The sequence below is a fragment of the Urocitellus parryii genome, chromosome 9, assembly GCF_045843805.1.
Source record: "Urocitellus parryii isolate mUroPar1 chromosome 9, mUroPar1.hap1, whole genome shotgun sequence".
Lineage (NCBI taxonomy): Eukaryota > Metazoa > Chordata > Mammalia > Rodentia > Sciuridae > Urocitellus > Urocitellus parryii.
Genome location: NC_135539.1, coordinates 103,942,869 through 103,968,775, shown reverse-complemented (window position 1 = coordinate 103,968,775; position 25,907 = coordinate 103,942,869).

Genomic DNA, 25,907 nt, shown 5'->3' with positions numbered 1-25,907 from the left:
CTGTTCAGTTCCTTAGCCCATTTATTGACTGGGTTATTTGTTTTTTTGGTGTTAAGTTTTTTCAGTTCTTTATATATTCTAGAGATTAATGCTTTATTGGAGGTGCATGTGGTAACGATTTTCTTTCAATCTATATGCTCTCTCCTCATGTTATTGTTTCCTTTGCTGAGAAAAAAAACTTTTTAATTTGAATCCATCCCTTTATTGATTCTTGATTTTACTTCTTGCACTTTAGGAGTCTTGTTAAGGAAGTCAGATCCTAAGCTGATGTGGTAAAGGTTTGGGCCTACTTTTTCTTCTGTTAGGCACAAGGGTCTCTGTTTTACTGTCCAAGTCTTTGGTCCAGTTTGAGTTGATTTTTGTGCAGGGTGAGAGATAAGAGATTTAATTTCATTTTGCTACATATGGATTTCCAGTTTTCTCAGCACCATTTGTTGAGTAGGCTATCTTTTCTCCAGTGAATGTTTTTGTCACAGTGTCTAGTATGAGATAACTGTATTTATGTAGGTTTGTCTCTGTGTCCTCTATTCTGTACCATTGGTCTAAGAGTCTATTTTGGTGCCAATACCATGCCATTTTTGTTACTAGAGCTCTGTAGTATAGTTTAAAGTCTGTTATTGTGTTGCCTCCTGCTTCACTTTTCTTGATAAGGATTGCTTTAGCTATTCTGGGTCTCTTATTTGTCCAAATAAATTTTATGATTGCTTTTTTAATTTCTATTTCATTGGGATTTTAATAGCAATTGCATTAACTCTATGTAACACTTTTGGTAGTACGGCTATTTTGATAATATGAATTCTGCCTATCCAGGAGCATGGGAGATCTTTCCATCTTCTGAGGTTTTCTTCAATTTCTTTCTTTAGTGTTCTGTAGTTTTCATTGTAGAGGTCTTTCACCTCTTTTGTTAGATTGATTTCCAGGTATTTTAATTTTTTTGAGGCTATTGTAAATGGAGTAGTTTTCCTAATTTCTCTCTCAGTGGATTCATTGCTGTTTTATAGGAATGCATTTGATTTATGGGTGTTGATTTTATATCCTTCTACTTTGCTGAATTCATTTATTAGTGCTAGAAGCTTTCTGGTGGATTTTTTTGGGGGGGATCTTCTAGGTATAGAATTATGTCATCAGCAAATAGTGATAGTTTGAGCTCCTCTTTACCTGTTTGTAGCCCTTTAATTTCTTTCTTTTGTCTAATTGCTCTGGCTAGAGTTTCAAATACAATGTTGAATAGAAGTGGTGAAAGAGGACATCCTTTTTAGCTGGAATGCTTTCAATTTTTCTCCATTTAGAATAATGCTGGCCTTGGGTTTAGCATATATAGCCTTTAAAATGTTGAGGTATGTTCCTACTATCCCTAGTTTTTCTAGTGTTTTGAACATGAAGGTGTGCTGCATTTTGTCAAATGCTTTTTCTGCATATATTGAGATGATTATATGATTCTCGTTTTAAGTCTATTAATATGATGAATTACATTTATTGATTTCCATATGTTGAATCAAGCCTGCATCCCTGGGATGAATCTCACTTGATTGTGGTACACTATCTTTTTTATATGTTTTTATATGTGATTTGTCTGAATCTTATTGAAAATTTTTGCATCTATGTTTATCAGGGATATTGGTCTGAAATTTTCTTTCCTTGATGTATTTTTGTCTGGTTTTGGTATCAGCTTCACAGAATGGTATTAGCTTCATAGTTTTGATATTAGCTTCATAGAATGAGTTTGGAAGGGTTCTCTCCTTTTATATTTCATGGAATACTTTGAGGAATATTGGTGTTAATTCTTCTTTGAAAGTCTTGTAGAACTCAACTGAGAATCCATCTGGTCCTGGGCTTTTCTTGGTTAGTAGGCTTTTGATGTCATTTTCTATTTCATTACTTGAAATTGATCTATTTAAATCATGTATGATCTCCTCATTCAGTTTGGGAAGGTCATATGTCTCTAGAAATTTGTTGATGTCTTTGATATTTTCTATTTTATTAGTATAAATTTTCAAAATAGTTTCTAATTATCTTCTGTATTTTAGATGTATCCATTGTGATATCTCCTTCTTCATCTTGTATTTAGTAATTTGATTTCTCTCTCTTTTTCTCTTTAGCATGGTCATGGGTTTATCTATTTTATTTTTTCAAAGAACCAACTTTTTGTTTTGTCATTTTTTTTCAATTTTTTTTTTTTGCTTCAATCTCATTGATTTCAGCCCCGATTTTAATTATTTCCTTTCTTCTACTGCCTTTGGTGTTGATTTGTTCTTGTTTTTCTAGGGCTCTCAGATGTAGTGTTAGGTTATTTATTTGTTGACTTTTTATTCTTTTAATGAATGCAATCAATGCAATAAACTTTCCTTTTAGTACTGCCTTCATAGTGTCCCAGAGATTTTAATATGTTGTATCAGTGTTCTCATTTACCTCTAAGAATTTTTTATTTCATCTTTGAGGTTTTTAAATTTCATCTTCTACTATACAGTCACCATTCAATTATGTATTATTTAGTCTCCATTTGTTACAGTAGCTTCCATTTTTAATTTTATCATTGATTTCTAATTTTATTCCATTGTGGTCTGATAGAATGCAGGGTATTATCTCTGGTTTTTTTTTTTTTTTTGTATTTACTAAGAGTTGCTTTGTGGCATAAGATATGGTCTATTTTAGAGAAGGAGCCATGTGCTGCTGAGAAGAAAGTATATTGCTCATTGATGGATAAAATATTCTATATATGTCTGTTAAGTCTAAATTATTGATTGTATTATTTAGTTCTAGTTTCCTTATTTAGTTTTTGTTTGGAAGATCTGTCCAGTAGTTAGAGAGGTGTGTTAAAGTCATCCAGTATTATTGTATTGTGGTCTATTTGACTATTGAAATTAAGAAGGATTTGTTTGATGTACATAGATGCTCCATTGTTTGGAGCATAAATATTTATAATTGTTATGTCCTGCTTATATATACTTCCATTGACAAGTATGAAATGTCCTTCTTTGTCTCTTCTGATTAAATTTGACTTGAAGTCTACTTTATCTGAAATGAGGATGGAAACCCCTGCTTGTTTACACAGTCTGTATGATTGATATGTTTTTTTCCCATCCTTTCACCTTCAGCCTGTGGATGTCTTTGCCCATGAGGTGAGTCTCTTGAAAACAGCATATTTCTGGGTCTTGCTTTTAAACCAATCTGCCAGTCTTTGTGTTTTGATTGATGAGTTTAGGCTATTAACATTCAAGGTTATTATTGAGATATGATTTGTATTCCCTGTCATTTTGATTTATTTCTGGTTTTTGATTTGTCTTAGTTTCTCATTTGGTTGAATGTCCCATTAGTATAGATCCTTCCTTTGCTGGTTTTCACTTTTTTTTCTTTTTTTCACTTCATCCTCATGGAACGTTTTTTTGAGAATGTTCTGTAGTGTAGGCTTTCTAGTTGTGAATTCTTTTAATTTTTGTTTATCATGGAGTGTTTTAATTTCATCTTCAAATCTGAAACTTAGTTTTGCTGGATATAAAACTTGTGGTTGGCATCCATTTTCTTTCAGAGCCTTAAATATATTATTCCAGGACCTGCTAGTTTTGAGGGTCTGGGTTGAGAAATCAGTTGAGATCCAAATTAGTTTCCCTCTATACATAATTTGATTTTTTTCTTTCATAGACTTTAAGATTTTTATCTTTTTTCTCTGTTTTAGTCATTCTCATTATAATGTGTCTTGTTGTGGCTCTGCTATAGTTTTGTACATTTAGTGTACTGTAAGCCTCTTGAATGTGATTTTCAACTCCATTCTTTAGGTTTTGGAAATTTTCTGCTACTATATCATTAAAAAGATTATGCATTTCTTTAGTTTGCATCTCTTTTCCTTCATCTATTCTGATAACTCTTAATTTTGGTCTTATCATGTTATCTCATAATTCTTGGATGTTCTGTTCATGGTTTCTTACCATCTTCTCTGCATGTTCAACCCTACTTTCAAGATTATATATTTGTCTTCATTATCTGATGTTCTGTCTTCCAAGTGGTCTAGTCTGTTGGTGATGCGCATTCTATTGAATTATAATTTGGTTTACTGGTTCCTTCATTTTGAGGTTTTCTGCTTGTTTTTTTTTTCATGATCTCTAACTCTTTATTGAAGTGGTCTTTCACTTCCTGCATATTTTCTTTGATTTTACTCCTTATATTATCCTTTACTTCGCTTATGCATTTAACTATATGCAATCTGAACTTCTTTTTGGACATTTCTTCTACTGTGTTATCAGCGGCTTCTGTTGTTGAAGCATCTTGGTTTGTCTGGGCTTCAGATACCTCAGGCTTGGGTATGCTGCAGTCCCAAGATCTCAATACTGCTCCTACTTGCAGAGAGACCAATAGGGATAGGGATACACTCATGCAAAGGCGTAACCCAGAGATGCATCAGCAAGACAAGAGCCACCAGCACTCTCTGTAGGAAGACCTCCAGACTCCTCCAAACCCGCAGGCACCCCCACACTGGACCTGCAGGTCCCTGCTGGAGTCCTCAGACAGATCTCTCGTGGTGGTATACTCCTGGTACCCAGGCCCCAGGGCCCAGCTGGTGTTCCAAATGGGTGCATCCAAGTGCAACCAAACCTGGAGTCTCCCCCAAAGCAGTCCTCCAGATTGTGGTAGCAGCTGTAGTGGCAGTAGTTGTTGGCAGCAGGCAGCGGGTCAGCAGTAGCAGCAGCTGTGGGGACAGCCTCACCAATCTCCGGGGTCAGCAGCAGGGTCGGCTTCAGTTGTATCTAGGGTAGCGGTTTCTGCTGTGGCAGTAGCATGCAGAAAGAAGACCTCCAGATGACCTCAAGCTGGCAGCAATGGAATCAGAGGCAGCAGCAATGGCTGTAGAGGTGCAGGTGGCTGTTGATTGACAGGAGACTTCTGTTCAGAGTCAGTGACCCTGGAGGTAGAGTTGGAATTCGTGTCTGAGGGAACCGAGGCGGTGCCCAGAGAAGAGAGCTCCGGGCTCAGGAGCCGTATCTTCACTGTCTACTCTTAAACTATGGTTTGCGATTTCATTTACTTGTGTTCCCAGAGTTGTGACAGCGAATCTGAGTGGGTCTGGTAGTCTGTCTGCTCAGGACACAGATTTGAGCCAGGTATGTCCTCGGTTTCTGTGTTTTGGTTCTTGCTTCTTGCTGGTGAAGCAATTTTTAGACCTACATCTGAACCCCTAGCTCAGCCCTGAGTCCCACTTACACATGGGTGATATTGCTCCTGCTTCCTGTAGGAGAATGTAGCCTAATAACTTTATGTATTTATGAACAAATGGGTCCAACTGTTGCCAAAGAAATAATGCCAGCCTCTTTTCCTGTGTTTTGCAAGATCACACTTAGACTGTAAGATCAAAAATAACAACAAAAAGACTTCAAAGCTTCAAGACACTAGTCCTGGTATAATATGGCTGGCATCCATTCCTTACAGGGTTCCTCTGTCTGTGAACTATTGTCCCTGTCCCTAGATTATTGCTAGGAGTTCTCCTCTGATTTTAATTTTTATTTATTTTTTTTGTTTGTAAATCCTCTTCATTTTTTTTAATATACAAAGATAACCCTTTCTTATTTCTGAACATTGCTATTTTTCAGCCATGAAGGAAGTTTCAGTGTGTGCTTAGCCACCCACTTATCAGCTTAAATGCAGCTTTATCTTCATATGATATATGGGATCTATTTAATGATACAATCTGATGAGTTTCCATACAGGCATGCACTATGGCACCATCACCATATACATCACAAATACGAGATTCCTCATGGCCTTTTGGAGACATTCCCAAGCAATCACAGATTGCTTTTTGTCACTATAAACTGGTTTGATTTTTCTGGAATTTTGTATAAACAGGATCACACGCTATACACTCTTTAGTTTCCTTTCCTTTTCATTGCTGAGTAGTGTTCACATTTTGTTTATTTAGTCAATAACCGAAGTATGTTTATTTCCATTTGGGAGGTTATATGAATAAAGTTAATATGAAAAATCATGCGCAAGTCTTCAAGTGAAAATACAACATTATTACTCCCAAGTAATTCAGAAGGAATGGCTGCTTCTGATAGTAGGTGACTGATTAATCTTTATGTACATTTAATGACCAACTTGAATATTTTAAATTTTACACATTCCAAAATAGTCGTACCCTTTAACATTAATACCAGCAGATATATTGGAAAATTCAAGCTACTCCATATCCACACTTTAATATTGGTATTTGAAGAGGGGGTGGGGATTTCTGCTTTACCTATGTAATCAAATAGAGAATTGTCCTGTGTTTTATTTTAAGAAATGTGTTTTATTTTAAGAAATGGTCCATATATAATTTTTTTTTCTTTTTTAAAAATTTCTTACATACATGATAATAGTGGAATGCATTACAATCATAATTATCCATTCAAAACACAATTTTTCGTAACTCTGTATATAAAGTATGTTCACGCCAAATTATGCCATTATAAACGAGCTTTATTATTATTATTATTATTATTATTTGCATTACAATTCTTAAAACACCTTTATACCACAATTTATCATATCTCTGATTGTATATAAGGTATGTTGACATCAAATTCACTTCTTCATATATGTATTTTGTATAATGATGACCCTCTCCTTCCACCATCCATGCTATTTCCCTTCTCCTTCCCTTTCCCTCCCACCCCTATTCCCTATCTGGAAGTAATCTTCCTCCTTTGCTCTCCATCCCAACCCCATTTTGAGCCACCCCCCTCCCCCGCTTATATCAGGGAAGACATTTGGCATTTGGTTTTTTTTTTTTTTGGATTTGTAACTTCATTTATCATAATCTTCTCTAATACCATCCATTTCCTTGCAAATGCCATGATCTTATTCTTTTTTATTGCTTAGTAATATTCTTTATTGTGTAAAAATGCCACATTTTTTTTTATCCATTCATCCACTGAAAGATATCTAGGTTGGCTTCACAGTTTAGCTATTGTGAATTGTGCTACTATAAACATTGATGTGGCTGTGTCCCTGTAGTATCCTGTTTTTAGGTCCTTTTGGGTATAGTCTGAGAAGAGGAATAGCTGGGTCAAATGGTAGTTCCATTCCCAGCTTTCCGAGGAATATCCATACTCCTTTCCAAATTGGCTGCACCAATTTGCAGTCCCATCAGCAGTATGAGTGTACCTTTTTCCCCCGCATCCTTGCCAGCACTTTTTGTTGTTTGTCTTCCTAATGGTTGCCATTCTTACTGGAGTGAGATGGTATCTTAGAGTAGTTTTAATTTACATTTCTCTGATCGCTAGAGATGATGAGGATTTTTTTGTACATTTGTTGATTGATTGTATATCCTCTTCTGAGAAGTGTCTTTCAGGTCCTTGGACCATTTATTGATTGTATTATTTGGTTTTTTGGTGCTTATCTTGTTGAGCTCTTTATATACCCTAGAGATTAGAGCTCTGTCTGATGTGTGAGGGGTAAAAATTTGTTCCCAAGATGTAGGCTCCCTATTCACCTCACATGTTATTTGTTTTGCTGAGAAAGAACTTTTTAGTTTGAATCTATCCCATTTGTTGATTCTTGGTTTTAATTCTGTGCTATAGGCATCTTATTAAGGAAGTTGGGGCCTAGCCTCACATGATGGAGATTAGTGCCTACTTTTTCTTTTATTAGACGCAGAGTCTCTGGTTTAATTCCTAGATCCTTGATCCATTTTGAGTTAATTTTTGTGCATGGTAGTCCATATGTAATTAAAAATATATGTATTCTATACTTACAGTGTTTTGTTCTTTAAGTATCAATTAGATCAGGCAGTTAATAGTGTTGATAATATCATTGATGTCTTCATTAAACTTTTGTCTTGTTGTTTCATCAGTTTGAAGTCAAAAATACTAAACTCTCAAATTATAGATTTGTCTACTTCTCTAATTTTGCTAATTTCTGCTTCATGTGTTTTGAAACTCTTATTTGGTGCATGCACATTCATGATTGCTATGTCTTCTTGCTAAACTGACCTCTTTATCTCTATGAAATTCTCTCTCTCTGATAATGCTCTTTGTTTTGAAGCCTACTTTTTATAGTAATATAGCCTTTTAGCTTTCTTTTGCTTGATATTTTTATGGCATATCGCTTTCCTATTTACTCCCATTCTATGTGCCTTTACCTTTAAAGTCTATATCTTTTGGGTAGCATTATTGAATTTGTCATTTTCAGCTATCCTGATCACCAAGTAATTGGTACTTATGAAGGTAGTAATTGGTACTTATGTAGTTAGTAATTGGTACTTATGAAGTTAGTAATTGGTTCTTATGAAGTTAGTAATTGGTTCTTATGAAGTTAGAGCTACTGTTTTATTATTTGTTTTGCATTTTGCCCCCTTGCTTTTTCTTTATTTGTGTCCCATTTTCTGTCACCTTTTGGTATATTTGAATATTTATTTTATTTTTAATTTATTTATCAGCTTCTTAGTGGTACATATTTTATAAATGAGTGGTATTAGATTTTATAATAGCTTTAGTAAAATGAAATAAAACTCAGTATTTACATCCTTCCTTTAGCCTACAATACAGAATAGTATTTGAATCTAAAAGTTTTTAAATTCAAAGAAGGGACACTAAAAGGGTATTAATCACTTGAAACTTGCTTATTTTTTTTCTCATGATAAGCATTTTTTATTTTGTATTTCTTGTTTCATGATGTCAGAGCTGCCTGACTAACAATTTAATTCTCTATGAAATCTTGGCATATTCTTTTACTACAAGCAAATTCATTAGCAAAATAAAAGGTTAAACTATAAAGGAAAATAAAATGTACATATGGTTTGGATCTTATGTGTCTCCCCAATGGTCATGCATTAAAGGCTTGGTTCTCAGCTGATTGCACTTTTGGGAGGTGGCAGATACAATTGAATATGGGAACTAGTTGGAGAAAGTAGGTCATGGAGGACTTGCTCTTGAGGGATTTATTTTGTCCCTGGCCCCATCCCCTCCTCCTCTCTCTTCCCTGCCATCATGAGTTGAGCAATTTTGCTCTGCCATCTCTTTCTGCCATAATGTTCTGCCTCTCTGCAGGTCCAGAAACAAAGGAGTAAATCAACCATGGACTGAAACCTCTGAAATCATGAACCAAAATGAATATTTCCTCTTTTTAAGTTGTTTATGTCAGGTATATTTTCACAGCAACAGAAAGCTGACTAACACAGTAGGTAAGCATAGATGTCTCTGCTAATTAACATGAACAGCAGGATAAACAATTAAAAAGATAAATGAGTTTGTTATTATTCCTAGGAAAAGCATTTTCATTCAATCCAAAGAATTTCTTAAAAGCTGTTAAACCATTTTAGAAGTAAAACAAACATATTGGAAGCCCTAGAGACTTTTTCAAATTAACTCAATATCAAAACCCAGATATGTCTGTGCTAGAGGAGTAATAGAAATTAAGATAAATTTGTTTAGCCCCAATTAATCTTTTTGGTGATTTCCTTGCCATAACAATGAGTTCATCTCTTGATGATTTAGTTGCAAATAGGACTATGAATTAATTCTTTTAGACTTAACATAGGTGCTCCAATATGCTTATTGTCACCATAATGATGATGCTTATATATAGTTTAAGTATTTTTTTCATGTCTTCATACTACTCAGTAATGAAAAGAATAAGTTACTTGACTGACCATGCAGCAATATGAGTGAACAATGAAATCAGGGTGCTCCGTGAAAGAATCCAAGCATGAAAGACCCCACATCATATGTTTCTTTTTAGGTTTGATTCTAGGAAAGGTGAGACTGCAATGAAAGAAAAGTAGATTAGTTGTTTCCAGGTACCTGGGAGTGGTGGTGAAAAAGATTGACTGAAAAAGTAAATGAGGAAATCTTTATGCATAGTGAAGGTGTTTATGTCATGATTATGGTGGTAGTTACACAATTGTATTAAAAAGTTGTCAAATCAGCATTCACTTATCACAGAGAACATTTGGCTTACTTTACTTAGCATGATATTCTCAAACTCCATCCATTTACCTGCAAATGCCATAATTGTATTCTCTTTTAATGCTGAGCAATATTCCATTGTGTATATATGCCACATTTTTTAATCCATTCATCTACTGAAGGGCATCTAATTTGGTTCCGAAGTTTAGCTATTGTGAATTGTGTTGCAATAAACATCGATATGGCTGTGTCCCTGTAGTATGCTGTTTTTAAGTCCTTTGGGTATAGACCAAGGGGAAGGATAGCTGGGTCAAATGGTGGTTTCATTCCCAGTTTTCCAAGGAATCTCCATACTGCTTTTCCAATTTGCAGTCCCACCAGCAATATATGAGTGTGCCTTTCCCCCACACATCCTTGCCAATATTTATTGTTGTCTGTATTCTTCATAGCTGCGTGACTGGTGTGAGATGAAATCATGCTGATCCATAACAGGGAGGCATGGGAAAAATGGAGGAACTTTGATTGGGCAAAGGGGAGGGAGGTGAGGGAGGATGCATGGGAGCAGGAAAGATGGTGGAATGAGATGGACATCATTACCCTAGGTATACAGATGACTGTACATATAGTGTGATGTCACATCATGTACAACCATAGAAATGTAAAGTTGTGCTGCAGTAGTGTACAATGAATCAAAATGCATTCAGCTGTCATACATACCTAATTAAAATAAATAAATTAATTTTTAAAAAGTTATCAAATCACATACTCGGAATTAATAAATCTTACTATAAATAAAACACTCAAAGAATGGATAAAATGTTTAAAGTGAATAAAAATCCCACTTCAAATTCTTGATAAAGCAAATAGTCTTTTAAACTGGTAATAAAAAATTTCATTACAGGCAAAGTAAGTTAAAAATCCATTTGGATTGTCAAAGGCCAAGCTGAACATCCTTTATACTCTATATTTATTTGAGATTGCTACACTGCTAGAATCTAAAAGATGTTAATCATTTTATTCCCTTGTGTGAAAAAAAAATGAGAATTCTGACTCAAGAAATTGAGATTATGTTTTTCTGTTAAACTGGCTTCTTTCAGTCTTTTGACTAAATTGACTGTTGTATTTTGTGTATACATTAAACAACAAATCAAATTTTGCATGAATTTCAAACTAATTTAAATTAACTTATTATTCATTTAAGTCAATGAAATTATTCTTATTTGTTATACATACCATTTAACTGTAGCTCCTCATTCCTCAGGAAAATGTGGGCTATGTGTGCAGTGTTCCTGTACTACCTACTTTCTGTAACATTCACCCTTTCATTGTTTTTAACAGTTTGTTCTTAGGAGTTGTCTGTATGTCAGACTCTAGACAGACTCACACTTTTATTTCAGCTTTCCAGGATGATTCCAACCTTCACTGACTTTTTATTTTCTGAATATATATATATATATATATATATATATATATATATATATATAAATTGATACTTTACTACCTATGGTAGGCCCTGATTATATAACGTTTTTATCTTGGTAATTATTAAATAAATTGAATACTAGAGTGTGGGAAAATAGAAGGTTATATTCATAGAAGAAAGATAGTAAACTTTTTTGCAACAAATACATAGAAGAGAGGAAAAAACAGAGGCAAGCTTTCTAGTTAGGGTTTTGGAACTATTTCCCTCCTGGTAGAGGATTCAGAGAAGAAATGGTGTACAGTGATCAATTCAGGTCAGAGTGCTCTGCTCTGCTAGGTTATAGAGGTGGTCATGGATAGGGCTAATGGCCCTAAGATTTCCCACTTAGCTGTTGTAATAATAACTAAAAAAGTAACTTTTGCTACCTTCAGCAAGCAAGTATCTCTCTGTCCTCAGAGTTGTAAGATTAAGAGGTTGGGGGCATCAGTATAATTGCACTGATTTTTATCTATGTCTGTTCTTTGCAAAAGGCGATCATCAGTCCCATTTTTAATTTTTTTTAACTGGTTCCTAAGCATATTTCAAGAAGTATTGATTCTATTAATAATCAAGTCAGAAACTCCATTGGACTGAATGTGGGTATTGATTTGCCTAATCCATACCATGCTAAAAATTTTCAATTGAGATATTCTCAGTTGGTCTCAAATAGACAAATCAAAATTCCTTCAGGAGCATTTGCATTTCCACAATGCCTTGACTATGCTAGACCCCAAATAATTCTCAGTAACTGATTTTTTTTTTATTGATATAGACTTCATAGAACAAGTATCCTGGGCTTCTCTGTGTAGGTTCCATGGCTTATAAGCCACAGTCGCTGCCAACCAAACTAGTAAAATCAATGATTAGAAATTTCAAAAAATTGGTGTTTTCTCTGTGACCAAGTAATTTCACTTAAAAAAAAATGCATCCTAAGTAGTAGCAAAGGGTAAAAAAAAACATTTAGTTATGTAGATATGAAATAGGAAGAAAGGATGAAGAAAGATGGGCAGAAAAGAGAGAAGAAGGAGGAAGAAGGTGCAGATTGATTTGTAGTTTTATGATTCTTAAAATTTTCTTTTTTCCACTTTAATGCTTTGTTTTAAAAACTAAATCATTCAATATATGGAATTGTATGTTCCTCTTCTCCTACAATTCTCATTTCATGAAGGTTATTTTTAATCATTAAATAAATAACTGAAAAATATTTCTTTTCAGTCTCTAAGGTTCACCATGATGTTATAAAATATGATTCTGGAGAATAACTAGGTATGTCTACAACTGTGTCATTAATCTCTAATCACTATGTTGAAGTAGTATATACAGCCATGTGGTTGCTAAGAACAAATGAAAATATCAAAACCGGATCAATTCACAAAGAAAAAGCTTCTTTGCCTGATCAAAAACTGTTCAGCATGTTGGCTAATGTCCAGTCAACCACCATGGGTCAAATGGAGGCTGGATGAAGGAGTATGAACAGTTTAGGACAAGTCACATTATTTATATGTAAGCTGAATAATTATATGCTCTTCCACCAAGGATATGAGGCATATTTATAAATTGTTATTGTTGAGATGAAAATTTCAATATGTTATGTAAAAAAAATAGAGTTTCCGAATTCATACATCTCAGAGATAGCCAAGAGGGTCACAGCTGCTCTGGATATAAAACACATTTGGATTTAGGATCAGCTATTATGTTTCAAGGCCCTACATTATCTCTTCTCAATGGCTGCAACAAAATTAGTTTTATTAGTCAGATAATGAGCACAGTGGCAGACATGGAAATAGTCATTGAAAACTGATGCTCTTCTGCCTTTGGGGAGCATGGTTACTGATGTTTTGTTCCAGGAGGAGGTCAACTTAGGGCAGAAAATAGTTTCTTTTCTATTCTTCTCTGGAAAGCAAATTCTCTGTCTGTACTAAGGTAGTCTTCATTGCACAGAGTTCTGAAGAAGAAAAAGAAGAAACAAAATGTCTAGAGAGTATGTTTACATTTTTTTTTAACCTGAATTGCTGTTAAATTATATCAGGTAGGAGAATAATTCAAATTTTATCTTTTTAATTCACAAAGGTATTAGTAATTTTATTATCATCACCATGTTTCACCCTCAGAAATTTTCTTTCTTGGATGGTATGGCTGGACAAATCAATATCCCACTTGTATCCCCATGTACTTTATGATTCAGGTTATTAATAAATCAGAAGTATCTGAAATATGCTCAGGAAACAACTGGCAAAATAGAAAATAGAATTAATGGTTACCTTAACAAATAATCAACTTTTAAGGAAAAAAATAGATTTTTTTTCTCCATTACGTTGAAATTAGAACTTTTTAATTAATTCACTAATTTAGCAACAGGAAAAAAAGCTTTTCTCATATGTATAATTCCTATTTTTATTTGTAAGTCTTGTGTATTTGACAAAACATAGACAGATACCTATTGATGGTTGTAGTAACAAAATCTTATAATCAGATGCTTACTCAGGAATCAGCCCATCATTTAATAAATAGATGAGTTGATAACCAGCAAGGCTGTGTGTCACCTAACCAGTGTATGGTAAAGTCAGGATTAAGATCCAGGCCAATTAACCCACAATTCATACTTTCTCCTCATTGGTCATTCATTCCTTCAACAAATGTTCTTCTATTACTGAAACAAATATAAGGGATACAATTAAGAAAATTGTGGTGTTAGTTTTTTTTTAATCATGTATTTTGTATTCTACTGAAACAGAATGGTGTAAGATTTTAAATAAGCTAGTAAAACAGACCAATAAATAAATTAGTAAAAATAAGTTTTAAAAATTTCTAGAAAGTCATAATTACAACAAAGAACAACAAGCTAATGTAATAACAAGTGATTGGTGAGTTGTTATCTAGAAAGCGCTCCTAACACAGGAGTTATTTAAATAGTGAAGGGCAAGGAAGGTCTCCTTAAAAATGATATTTAAGTGGAATGTCAAGCAGAGCTGACTGCAAAATTCAGAGAGAAAGATGTTCTAGGAGGAAAAGGGAAAGAGAAGAATCCTGAGGAAGTGATTGAGTTGGGTCTGTTTCAAAGGTCAGAATAGCTAGAATACAATAACTAAAAGAAAGCATCCTACGAAATTATAGTGGGTTGAAATGTGCTCCCCAAATTCATGTCTGCTCAGAGTCTCAAAATGTGACCTTATTTGGAAATAAGGTCTTTTAAGTTATAACTAAAGTAAGGATCAAGATGAGATCATACTGAATTAGAATGCTCCCTGAATTCAATGAATATAAACTTATAAGGAACACATAAGACATAGACAGAAAAGTAACATGAAAAATGGAGCTAGGCAAAGATTGGAAATATGCAGACACAGGCCAAGGCTCCCAGAGGAGCCATGAGGAGCTGAAAGAAACAAGAAAATGTTTTTACTGGAGCCTTCAGAGGAACCATGACTATATTCACACCTCATGTGGTCATCTAGGATCCAGGATTGTGAAAGAATATATTTCTGTTGTTTTAAGTCACTGAGTGTGTAGTCATTTGTCAGCCTTAGAAAACTCAAAGGTGAAGACAAAGAATGCAGTAGTGGCCAGATTATGTAAGGCTGTCATTGCCTTGGAGGAAAGTTGGAATTTTCTCCTAAGGACAATGAAAGTACTCCTTGTCCAATAATTTATTTATGCCTTACAAAAAGCATTGTAGCTACTGTGTTGAAGAATAGATTTCAGAGGGGTAGACAAGAGTGGAAACCAGGTAACCAGCAAGGATACTGCAAGATGCTACAGTTAGGATGCTCCAAATGAGACATAATGGTTATTTGGTTATTTGGTCTAGGGCTCTAGTGGAGAGCAAAGAAGAAAGTGGGAGATTTGTGTTAGATTTATGTGTAGAAACTAGAGGACATGGGGCAGGTCTGAACATAGAACTCATCATTGCTAAAAAGATTTACTGCCAAATTTGCAAAACAACAATTATTTTGCATTTTTCTGTTTTAAGTATACTAAATGCTTTCTCTAAGCTCTCCCTCATAATCAGTGCTTCTGTTTCATTGAAATAGGTCACAGCGTTCTTGTTACAATGAATTATCTATCATCAAGAGGTCATTGACAAGAAAAAGTGGAAAGTAAACTAATTCTGAGTACCCAGAATATTACAGATCAATAACTCAACTAATCTTTACAGTAACCTTGAACAGTAGGTATTATTATTTGTACATAAATAAATGTTTAATTCAGAGAGCAAATAACATGACCAAACAACTAATTTTTGGAAACCAGACTTTGAAAATATGTATTTTTGACCCCTGAATCCATGAACCTGCCAAAAAATGTCACTAACACTCATTAGATTGACCTTCAAAACACAAAGTTTGATTTGTTCATCTAGTAATCAAAATGATAAAATAAATTTACAATTCATAAGCTAAGAGACAGATTTTCTCTGTACTTACCAGAAACCAGGAGACCCAGGATTTGATATAAATAGATTTTTAACTTTATCTTCTTTGATAGACTGGACTATTGGGGCATTTGTGTGAATTCAGTCAGAATTTCTGCTTTGGGGTAAGAATTGCTGGGTCCATTTTTAACCTTTGTCTCTATAATTCTTTCCTCTAACAAAATATGGAAAACTCTGATTAATTGGTTCATCAGACAAAAAAATGAACAGAAGAAAATACTGGACATGAATAACGTTCATAATGTTGCTGTACAAAAACAAACACTGATAAGGCATAGCACACCTGTCTAATTCACAGAGACTAGCTCAGGCAGTTTTTGAACTATGTGAAGCACCTATTCTGAGCCAGGCACTGTTTTAATTATGGACATAAATATTTTTATCTGATAGACTTCACTTGATATTTGCATGGTTAAGCTGTTAAGTTTGGTGACTATTTCTGTTTCTATATATTGAAAAAACTGGACACTTTATTCTTTACCTTGCTTATTATATAGGCAAGACTGGCAGGCAGGCAAAATAAAAACAATCAGGAAAAAAATTTGCTCCCAAAATGTAGGCTCTCTATTCACCTCAGTGATTGTTTCTTTTGCTGAAAAGAAGCTTTTTAGTTTGAATCCATTCCATTTATTGACTCTTGAATTTAATTCTTATGCAATAGGAATCTAATTAAGGAAGTTGGAGCCTAATCTGACATGATGGAGATTTGGGCCTACTTTTTCTTCTAATAGGTGCAGAGTCTCTGGTTTAATTCCTAGGTTCTTGATCCACTTTGAGTTGAGTTTTGTGCATGGTGACAGAGAGGGGTTTACTTTCATTTTGTTGCATATGAATTTCCAGTTTTTGTAGCACCATTTGTTGAGGAGGTTATATTTTCTCCAATGTATGTTTTTGGCACCTTTATCTAATATATGATAACTATAGATATGTGGGTTTGTCTCTGTGTGCTCTATTCTGTACCATTTGTCTACCAGTCTATTTTGGTGCCAATACCATGCTGCTTTTGTTATTATTAGTTTGTAGTATAGTTTAAAGTCTGGTATAGCGATGCTCCCTACTTCACTCTTCTTGCTAAGGATTGCTTTAGCTATTCTGGGTCTCTTATTTTTCCAAATGAATTTCACAACTGCTTTTTCTAGTTCTATGAGGAATGTCATTAGGATTTTGATTGTAATTGCATTAAATCTGTATAGTGCTTTTGGCAGTATGGTCATTTTGACATATTAATTCTGCCTATCCAAGAAGAAGGTAGATTACTATCCATCTTCTAAGATCTTCTTTAATTTTTTCTTTAGTGTTCTGTAGTTTTCATTGTAAAGGTTTTTCACCTCTTTTGTTAAGTTGATTCCCAGGTATTTTATTTTATTATTTTTTGAGGCTATTGTAAATGGGGTAGCTTTCCTCTTTTCCCTTTCAGAGGATTTGTCACTGATATACAGAAATGCCTATGATTTATGGGTATTGATTTTATATCCTGCTACTTTGCTGAATTCATTTACTAGGTCTAGAAGTTTTCTGGTGGAATTTTTTTGGGTATTCTATGTATAGAATAATATGGTCAGCAAATAGTTCTAATTTGAGTTCTTCTTTTCCTATCCATATACCTTTAATTTCTTTCATCTGTCTAATTGCCCTGGCCAGTGTTACAAGAACTATGTTAAATAGAAGTAGTGAAAGAGGGCATCTCTGTCTTGTTCCAGTTTTCAGAGGGAATGTTTTCAATTTTTCTCCATTTAGAATCATGTTGGCCTGGGGTTTAGCATAGATAGCTTTTACAATGTTGTGATATGTTCCTATATATCTTCTAAGGTCTTTGAGAGCCTCCATTCTGAATCTAAGATAGGCCTGATTATAGAAAAGTGTATGCGTAAAAGTAATAATAATTATATATACACATATAAATATACACATTTGGTTTTCCCACAACAGATTAGTATATTCTATAGGCACCTCATACAGGGACTCCAAATATAATAATATTTGCCCCAATTAACAAAATTATTATAATGTTTCCAAGTGGTTTTTCATGATACAGAATAAAGACTAACATTTCAATACAGGATTTTCAGTTGAGAAGCCAGAGATTTCCAAACAAAATGTTTAATTTTTTTTTCAGTTAGCTTAGTTCTAAGAAGCAAAGCTTTTGTTCAGGCAAAATAGATTAGCAACTAGCAGTATTAGGTAAGACTATTTCTAACTCTTAGTTTTTAAAAATAAGAAAATATAAAAATAAGAAAATAAAATTTTATTTAAAAAATTTAAAAGAAATCTTAACTTGTCCTGTTCTATAAGCCATGATGGGAAAAAATAAAGGTATCTGACATTTCACATTTTTAGAACCACAATATTTTACAAACACTTGTGGTGTTTGTAGTAATTTGTTTGTTTGGAGTAATTGGGATTAGTGTTTCTTAAGCTATTCATCAAACACAGACATTAGTTATTTTACAAATGAGTGGTTCCCAGACTTACAGATTTTATAGACCACTAAAACTATTTTTTCCCATTGGGAGCACCAATAAAAGACTTCCAGATTTTAATTTTTTTTTAAACTTACGACTTTCTAGCTTTGCCTTTTTGTAAGAGAAACATTTGAGTCCTCTCAAAGCAAGAAGGAGATAATCACAGCAAAATGGAAAAGACTTCTGAAGAAGAACTTGTCAAATTTAAAATTCTGCCACAAAATTCAATTCCTAAAGACAATAAGTAACTTAATAACGAGATCATAGACTTAGGTAGTGCAACACAGAGTCTGACACTGTAAGCACTTAGTAAGTGCTGGTTGTTGAACAGAATCCAGGGCTCTTGTCTTTGAACCTAACATCTAAAGACTATATGTATTATGCAAAGATAGTTAGAACATGGGTTTGTTTCCTGTCTGCAAGCTTGCAGTTACTTTGGCTGCTTGCTGTGATTTTCTCCCTCCTTCAGATTCAAGGTGTCTTCAAGGGCAGGAGATCTTCCAGTGAAGGGGTTTCCCAGCTCTTTCTATGAGGTCATATGGGGTGGCATTGTGCTTCAGCACATGCTTTGTGCTAGTCTTTTTTTTTTTTTTTTTTTCATTTCAAACTCTACTGCAGAATCATCTGGAAACTTTCAGCAAGTATGAAAGCCTGGTTCCTATTCACAGAGATTTTGATGTAATTTACTCTGGGGAGGAGCCTAGACATAGATAGTTTTAAAACTCTCTAGGATATTCTGAAGACTAGGCATAACTGAGATGCAATTCTTTTCTTTTTTATTGATTTAAAAAAAATGACAACAGAATGTATTACAATTCTTATTACACATATATAGCACAATTTTTCATATCTCTGGTTGTGTATAAAGTATGTTGACACCAATTCATGTCTTCATACATGTACTTTGGATGATAATGTCTATCACATTCCTCCATCATTGCTAACCCTGTCCCCCCTTTTCCCTCCCACTCCTCTGCCCTATCTAGAATTCATCTATTCCTCCCATGCTCCCTCTCCCTATCCCACTATGAATCAGCCTTCTTATATCAGAGAAAACATTCGGCATTTGTTTTTTTTGAGATTGGCTAACTTCACTTAGCATTATCTTCTCCAGTGCCATCCATTTACCTGCAAATGCCATGATTTTATTCTCTTTTATTGCTGAGTAAAATTCCGGTGTGTATATATGCCACATTTTTTTAATCTATTCATCCACTGAAGAGCATCTAGTTTGGCTCCACAATTTAGCTATTGTGAATTGTGCTGCTATAAACATTGATGTGGTTGTGTCCCTGGAGTATGCTATTTTTTTAAGTCTTTTGGGTATAAACAGAGGAGAGGGATAGTTGGGTCAAATGATGGTTCCATTCCCAATTTTCCAAGGAATGAGATGCAATTCTTAAAGTAGTTGTACCTTCCCTGCTCATTCTCTTAGTTTCTTACTTTCTTGCTTAGAAACTACTATGCGTGTTTTACATGGCAAAATATGCATAGCCATGTTTGATAACTGTTTTCCTCCACTTCAAGATTGAAAAAATAACCAACCATTATAGAAATAAGTGTAAAGAGTCATATATGTTTTTAATTTGGAATGATTATTTGAAAATGTTTTTGACTAAATGATTTAGTGTTAAAATAAGTAAAGAGGCTCAGTAGTATGAAGCCTGAATTCTATATAGTAGGAAGTAGCCACAAAACCTCTGTATGATGCTCTGACTAGCTGGGTCAAGCATTGTCTCTAAAAGAGAAAATGAAATCAATTCTACCTTACACACTGGTAAGTGTTAGGGAAGTAATTAACACCCTCCAACTGCATGGTTTCAGACCAAGGTCCCCAGATTCCCAAACAATGCTAGACTCTTTAAAAAAAAAAAAAAAAAAAAAAAAAAAAAAGTTTAGACCAAGTTCATCCACCAGAGTTCTCTATCATCATCAGTACTTACATGGACTTTCATGTGGAGTGAACCTGGGGCTGCCGGTAATTATTTTGCTATCACAGGGAGTGTTTAAGGATGCTGTCAGTTAGGACAGTGACTATTATAGCATTCAGCTCTTTATGATAATATGGTGATTCACCATTGTGATAGTGTCACACATGATTATGCTTCTTCTGAATAACTGGATGCTAGAAGTTGTATTTTGCCTTTCTTTTAGGATTTTCGTAGACTCTAAATGAAATTGGTGGTTCTCCATGCCAGTGAATGGAGTTTTATATGATTAAATCACTGGTTTGATCTTGCCTTCCTAGTATTTTCTCTTATTATTTTATTATATATATATGTGTATGTGTGTGTGTGTGTGTACTAATTAACATGCTAGCTAATGTATGGTCCAATGATTAGTCAGGTAAATATGATTAGGAGGTCCTTATCAAGTAAGCAGTTAAATCTTTTTTAAAAAATATCCTTTTAGTTGTAGATGGACACAATGCCTTTATTTTATTTGTATATGGTGCCGGGGATCGAACCCAGTGCCTCACGCATGCTAGGCAAGCGCTCTACCACTGAGCCACAACCCTGCCCCAGCAGTTAAATCTTATATAATTTTCTTTCATGCCTTGTTTTCTCCAGTTTTATACCTGTTTTTTTCACTATTTCTCTGATTTGCTCTTATGTGTACTTATATATTATAATATTTTGCTAGTGAATCAAGGGGAGGCCTAATGTGTAGTGATTTATATATTTAAAACTTATTATCATCCTCTGTTTTTATTCAGCAGAGCTTTGCAAAATGGAAATTACGTTCTCTCAAGGAGAGCATGTGTCTTGTTCTCACGACCCCAGGGGTACCATCAATTTTCTCTGTTGTATTCTGCCTGATAAACTACAAGAGTATTCTCTCTGCGTTTCATTTCAATCCACTGGAAATCTATCTTATGTTTCAATGGATATAAATGACTTGAAAGCCCAGAATCTTAAGGATAGCCCAGTAGAATTTTGCCTCTCCGTTTTCACCAAATATCACAATCACAGTGTGTAGCAAATAGGTGTTATTTTTACCTACAGAGGAGCCATTCCTTCCTCTAGCTGCTACTCTGTGAAGACACACTCCATGTGGTTTGGTTGAGCTGTCCCTGTTCTCTAGTCCTGGAAAATCATCTGTCTCAGGACTCTGGTCATAACAATTTGTTGAAAGGTAAGTAAGTGACCCAAGCTGGAGTCTTCCCTGGAGCGTTCATGTCAAAATTATTGAATGAAAACTCTTGTTCTTTCCACTGAGAAAGAAAGCTGGCATGGAGTGAGTCTTTGGCTAGGCAGGCATTTTGGACTCACATGGAAAAAAAACTTGTTCTGTATGTGGAGCAATCTAGCACTCTGATGACACTCTTTGAGCCCTTACTGTCAGCCATGCCTAGAATCAGCCCCAGTACCTAAGGCCAATGGAGTCCCATTTTTGTTTCAATCAGATTGAAACTAAGTTTCTGTCTTCTTCAATTTAAAGAGTCCCTGACTAATCTAGTATATTTTATTGGATGATAAAATAGAAACAAAGTGTCACTGGAATACAAAGGAGAGTGTAACTGAGCTCAAAGGAGCCAAGGAAGACTGCACATTGGACATAGTAGTGAACTCAATCTTAGGAAGTAGGTGGAGCTGATCAAGCAGATCACAGCCTGTGTTTAAAAACATGGGACCATGAAAGCACAGTACATCAAATTCTGGGATCTAGAACAGGTGACCATTAGATGCAGTGGGAACTCCTGTAACTTGCAATCTCAGGAAGCAGAAGTAGCAATCAAGTTTTGCATGTTGGGTATTAAGTATCAAGATTTATAAAGGGGAAGAGTCATGTTTAGTATGGATAGAGGAGAAGATGAAGATCAAAGATTTGCCCAGGCCCATGATGAGCTTTGGGCTGAAAGAGTAGGTTTTTATATTCCAATGAAATTATTCATCAGATAAGGCCACCTTGGAAAGGTATGTTTTTAGGCAAGATGGCCCTCTGAAGCTGAGGTAAATACATAAAGGACTGTCAGTTCCCAGTAGCTTGGCAACAGCTCCTTTCTATTGACTGGGGATGTGGGCAATGTGTCTTTGCCTTTCGAAGGAGCAAGAGATGAGTTTGAACAAGGGTCAGGTGAGAACATTTCTCTTTGTAAGAAACTTCACATATTATGCTATAATTTTTGGCTTTTATCCTGTAGATATTAGCAAGCCTTTAAAAGATTTCAGCTAAAAAGAGCAAAGATTATGTGTGTGTGTGCGTGTGTGTGCATGTGTTTTAAGAAGTATTTTGGCACTGTGAAGGGAGGTGACTCAGAAGCAGGAAGATCATTCAGAAACTTAAAATGGTTCAGGAAGGAAAAGATGCAAGTGTGATCTCATAAAATTATAAGGAGAACTATGAGAAAAGAAATATTTGAGAAATGAGGGGAAGGAAATGCACACAATTTAGCCATCAATGCCATTAGTAGATAAAATGCGCAAAGTTGGAAAAATAATTAGAATGGAGAAAATGAAGGGTACTGACAATGAATTAGTTGAAAATTATATTGATCACTGAGAAAATGAACACAGAGAGAAGATGTGATAGTTAAATTCATGTATCAACTTGATTAAGCTGATATAACCAGATATCTTGCGGAGCACTTCTAAATATAGTGGTGAATGTATTTTTTTTGTTGGATGAAATTGATTACTAGAATTTCAATAAAGTAGATTGTTCTCCATAGTGTGTATGGGCCAATGAGTTGAAGGCTTTAAGAAAAAGACTGGCTTTCCCAAAGGAAAACTCTGCCAGCAGACTGCCTTTGGACTTGAACTGCAACATCATCTGCTGGCCCACCCTGCAGATTTGGGACTTATCAGCCTCCACAATTGTGTAAGCCAATTCCCTAAAATCTGTTTCTCTCTCAATCTCCCCTCCCAGCCTTCCAGCCTTTCTGTCTCTGCACACACACACACACACACACACACACACACACACACACACACACACACACACACATACACACTCAAAAGCACACACCTTATGTAAGGTTTGGAGAACTCTAATACAGAAGAGATTCAGGTTTGGGTTGAAATTCACTTATTTAGTCACTGAGAACCTTATACATGTCAGACACTCTTCTAAGTACTTGAGATACATCATATAAAGCAAACAAACAAAACTTCTCATCCTCATGAAGTTCATATTTTAGAAAAGAAGACAGATAAGAAATAATAACAATACATCCATGAATTATAGACTATGTTAGGGTGATTAGTGTTCTGGGGAAAAATAGAGCAAAGCATGAGGTTCTATGGAGGGAGTTGCAGATTGCAATTCTAAATAGGATGATTAGGTTAGATCTTATTGGAGAAAATGACATTTAAATGGGAGGAGCCATGTGAATACCTGGTTGGCAAGCATGCCAAGTGGAAAAGAAAGGCCAGTGCAAGAGCCCTGAGCAGAAGATTGTCTGGAAAGATTGAGGAGAGGGCAGAAGTCATCTCCAGGAAATGTGAGAACATGAATGAACTGGAGAAGTGTTTCTCAAACCTTAATTTTCATTTGTTCACACTCACACAAGGCCCTCTGCAGACCTGCTTAAATTAATTTTGGCTTCCAATGAATGATTGAGATAAATACAGCATTCCTGCTAGGCAGGTGGCAATGATGAAAGCTCTGGATGTTCATAGTTCACGGTCATGATTTTTCCACCTACAGTCAAGTGTGTGGATCCAGGAATGGAATAGGCAGAGAGTTATGTTAACCTGTGTTGTGATTTTACGAAACAAGAAAGCTGAGAGGAGCAAAAGAATGAAGACAGCAGGAACAGAATGGCTTATTGTGATTAGTCTTGGAATACCAGCTGATTGTGCCAGAGGAGAGAACACCAGGGGAATGAAAGATGACAAAAGTGTTTTAATCAGTGAATTAAGGAGATTTTGAGGTTATTCTTCTACTGTAAAAGCTAGTAGTCCAAGATTGGAAGTGAAATGTAAATAGAGCTTACAGAATGGATAATATCAAGATTTGGATTATGATCATAATACTAAGTAGCAGAGGTAAGCATAGGACACATCAGTTCCCTCCATATATATATATATATATATATATATATATATATATATATATATATATATATATATACATCCTCTGATACCAAGCTAGGGAGGGGGAGGGGAGGAGACCTGGCTACTCCTGGGTGAGGGGAAAGTCCAGGCTCTCCACTGACACTGGTTTTGAGACTCATTGGTGATCAGTTAGGATGGAAGTCCTTGTCTCCTGCTTGACCTTCTATGGTACTACCCAGTGACAATTGGTTTAGGGGTCTCAGGGTCTCCTCACAGCCTGGTGACAGTACAGGAGTCAACATTCCCCACTTGTCTTCTGTGACCACAGTTTTTCTGTAGTGGTGCCTGCAGTTGAGAAGTTGCTTTTTAAGAGTCTCCTGTCTTGATTGACTGCCAGTGTACATTGTCCAGTCTGGGATACATGAGCCAAAAAGAGAATTTGGGGAGGTCACCACAGTGTCACATCTGTGGTCCTGAGGAGCAGAACCTTCCTCTTTCTACCCTCAAGTTTTTCTTGTTTGTTATCCATATAATTCCCACTAGTTTTAATTAGACTTAATGGAAAGAATGAAGAAAAGTCTGTCTCCTCCATTTTTACCAGTAGCAGATGTTTACTAGATTTTTAAAAACTTAACATTTATTTCAAATTACAGAAAATAAAACTAAAGAAAAAAATGCATGGAGGGATGTTATCACAATCCGGTATAATGAGTTTTTCATAACTATTTTAACTTTAATTATATAAAATTTCCAACCTATGAAAGTAGATAATAGTAGATAACAACCATTATTCAACAATGATCAACTCATGTCCAGTCATGTCATCAGAACTCTTTTGCCTTCTTTCTCTATCAGATTATTTTAGAGCAAATGTTAGACATCTGTTTACATAAGATTTTAGTAAAAATGATGAGTTCATTATTTTAATAAAATAAAATTGCTACTGGATAATTAGATCCTTAATGTAACACATCGTTTATTTATTTCTCAATGAGATTAGAACCATGTTCTCTACCAGTGGTATATTTTTCAAAGATGACTACAATGAGGCCTCTCATTCCTTATGTTCTTATTATACTGTGACTTTGACACAATTCCCATGGAAAAATAGGCTGTAAATTCCCTCCCTTTGAACCTGGGTAACAACAACAACAACAAATTACACTTTGAGACTTCCAGGAATAGATCATATGAAGTAACACAGCTTACAGCTGGTTGTTGTAGGGCACTTCTCATGGAATTTAGATGCCATATTCTGAGAATACTGAACTCCATAGAGGGGCAACAGGTAGGTAAGTGTTCCAGGTGACAGTCTCAGCTATGATTCCAGCTGACAGTGTTATCAGCTGTCAGATATAAGAATGAATGAAACTTTCAATGATTCATTCACCCCCAGCCGTTCACTCAGTCACCAGTCAACAACCCAGCTTTTGTATCCTCTCTACTGAGGCCCAAATATTGTACAGCAATGACTAGCCATCCTCACGGCATGCTGACCATATTGCAGTGTCAATTGCTAAATGAATTATTTTTGTTTTAGCAACTTATTTTTAGGTGGTTTATTAAACACAGCAATAGATGACACAGTTTATATATATAATGTAATATGTAATTTATAATATATATATAATAACTGTGTTATCTATTGCTTGATCAAAGTTAGGTGATCATTCT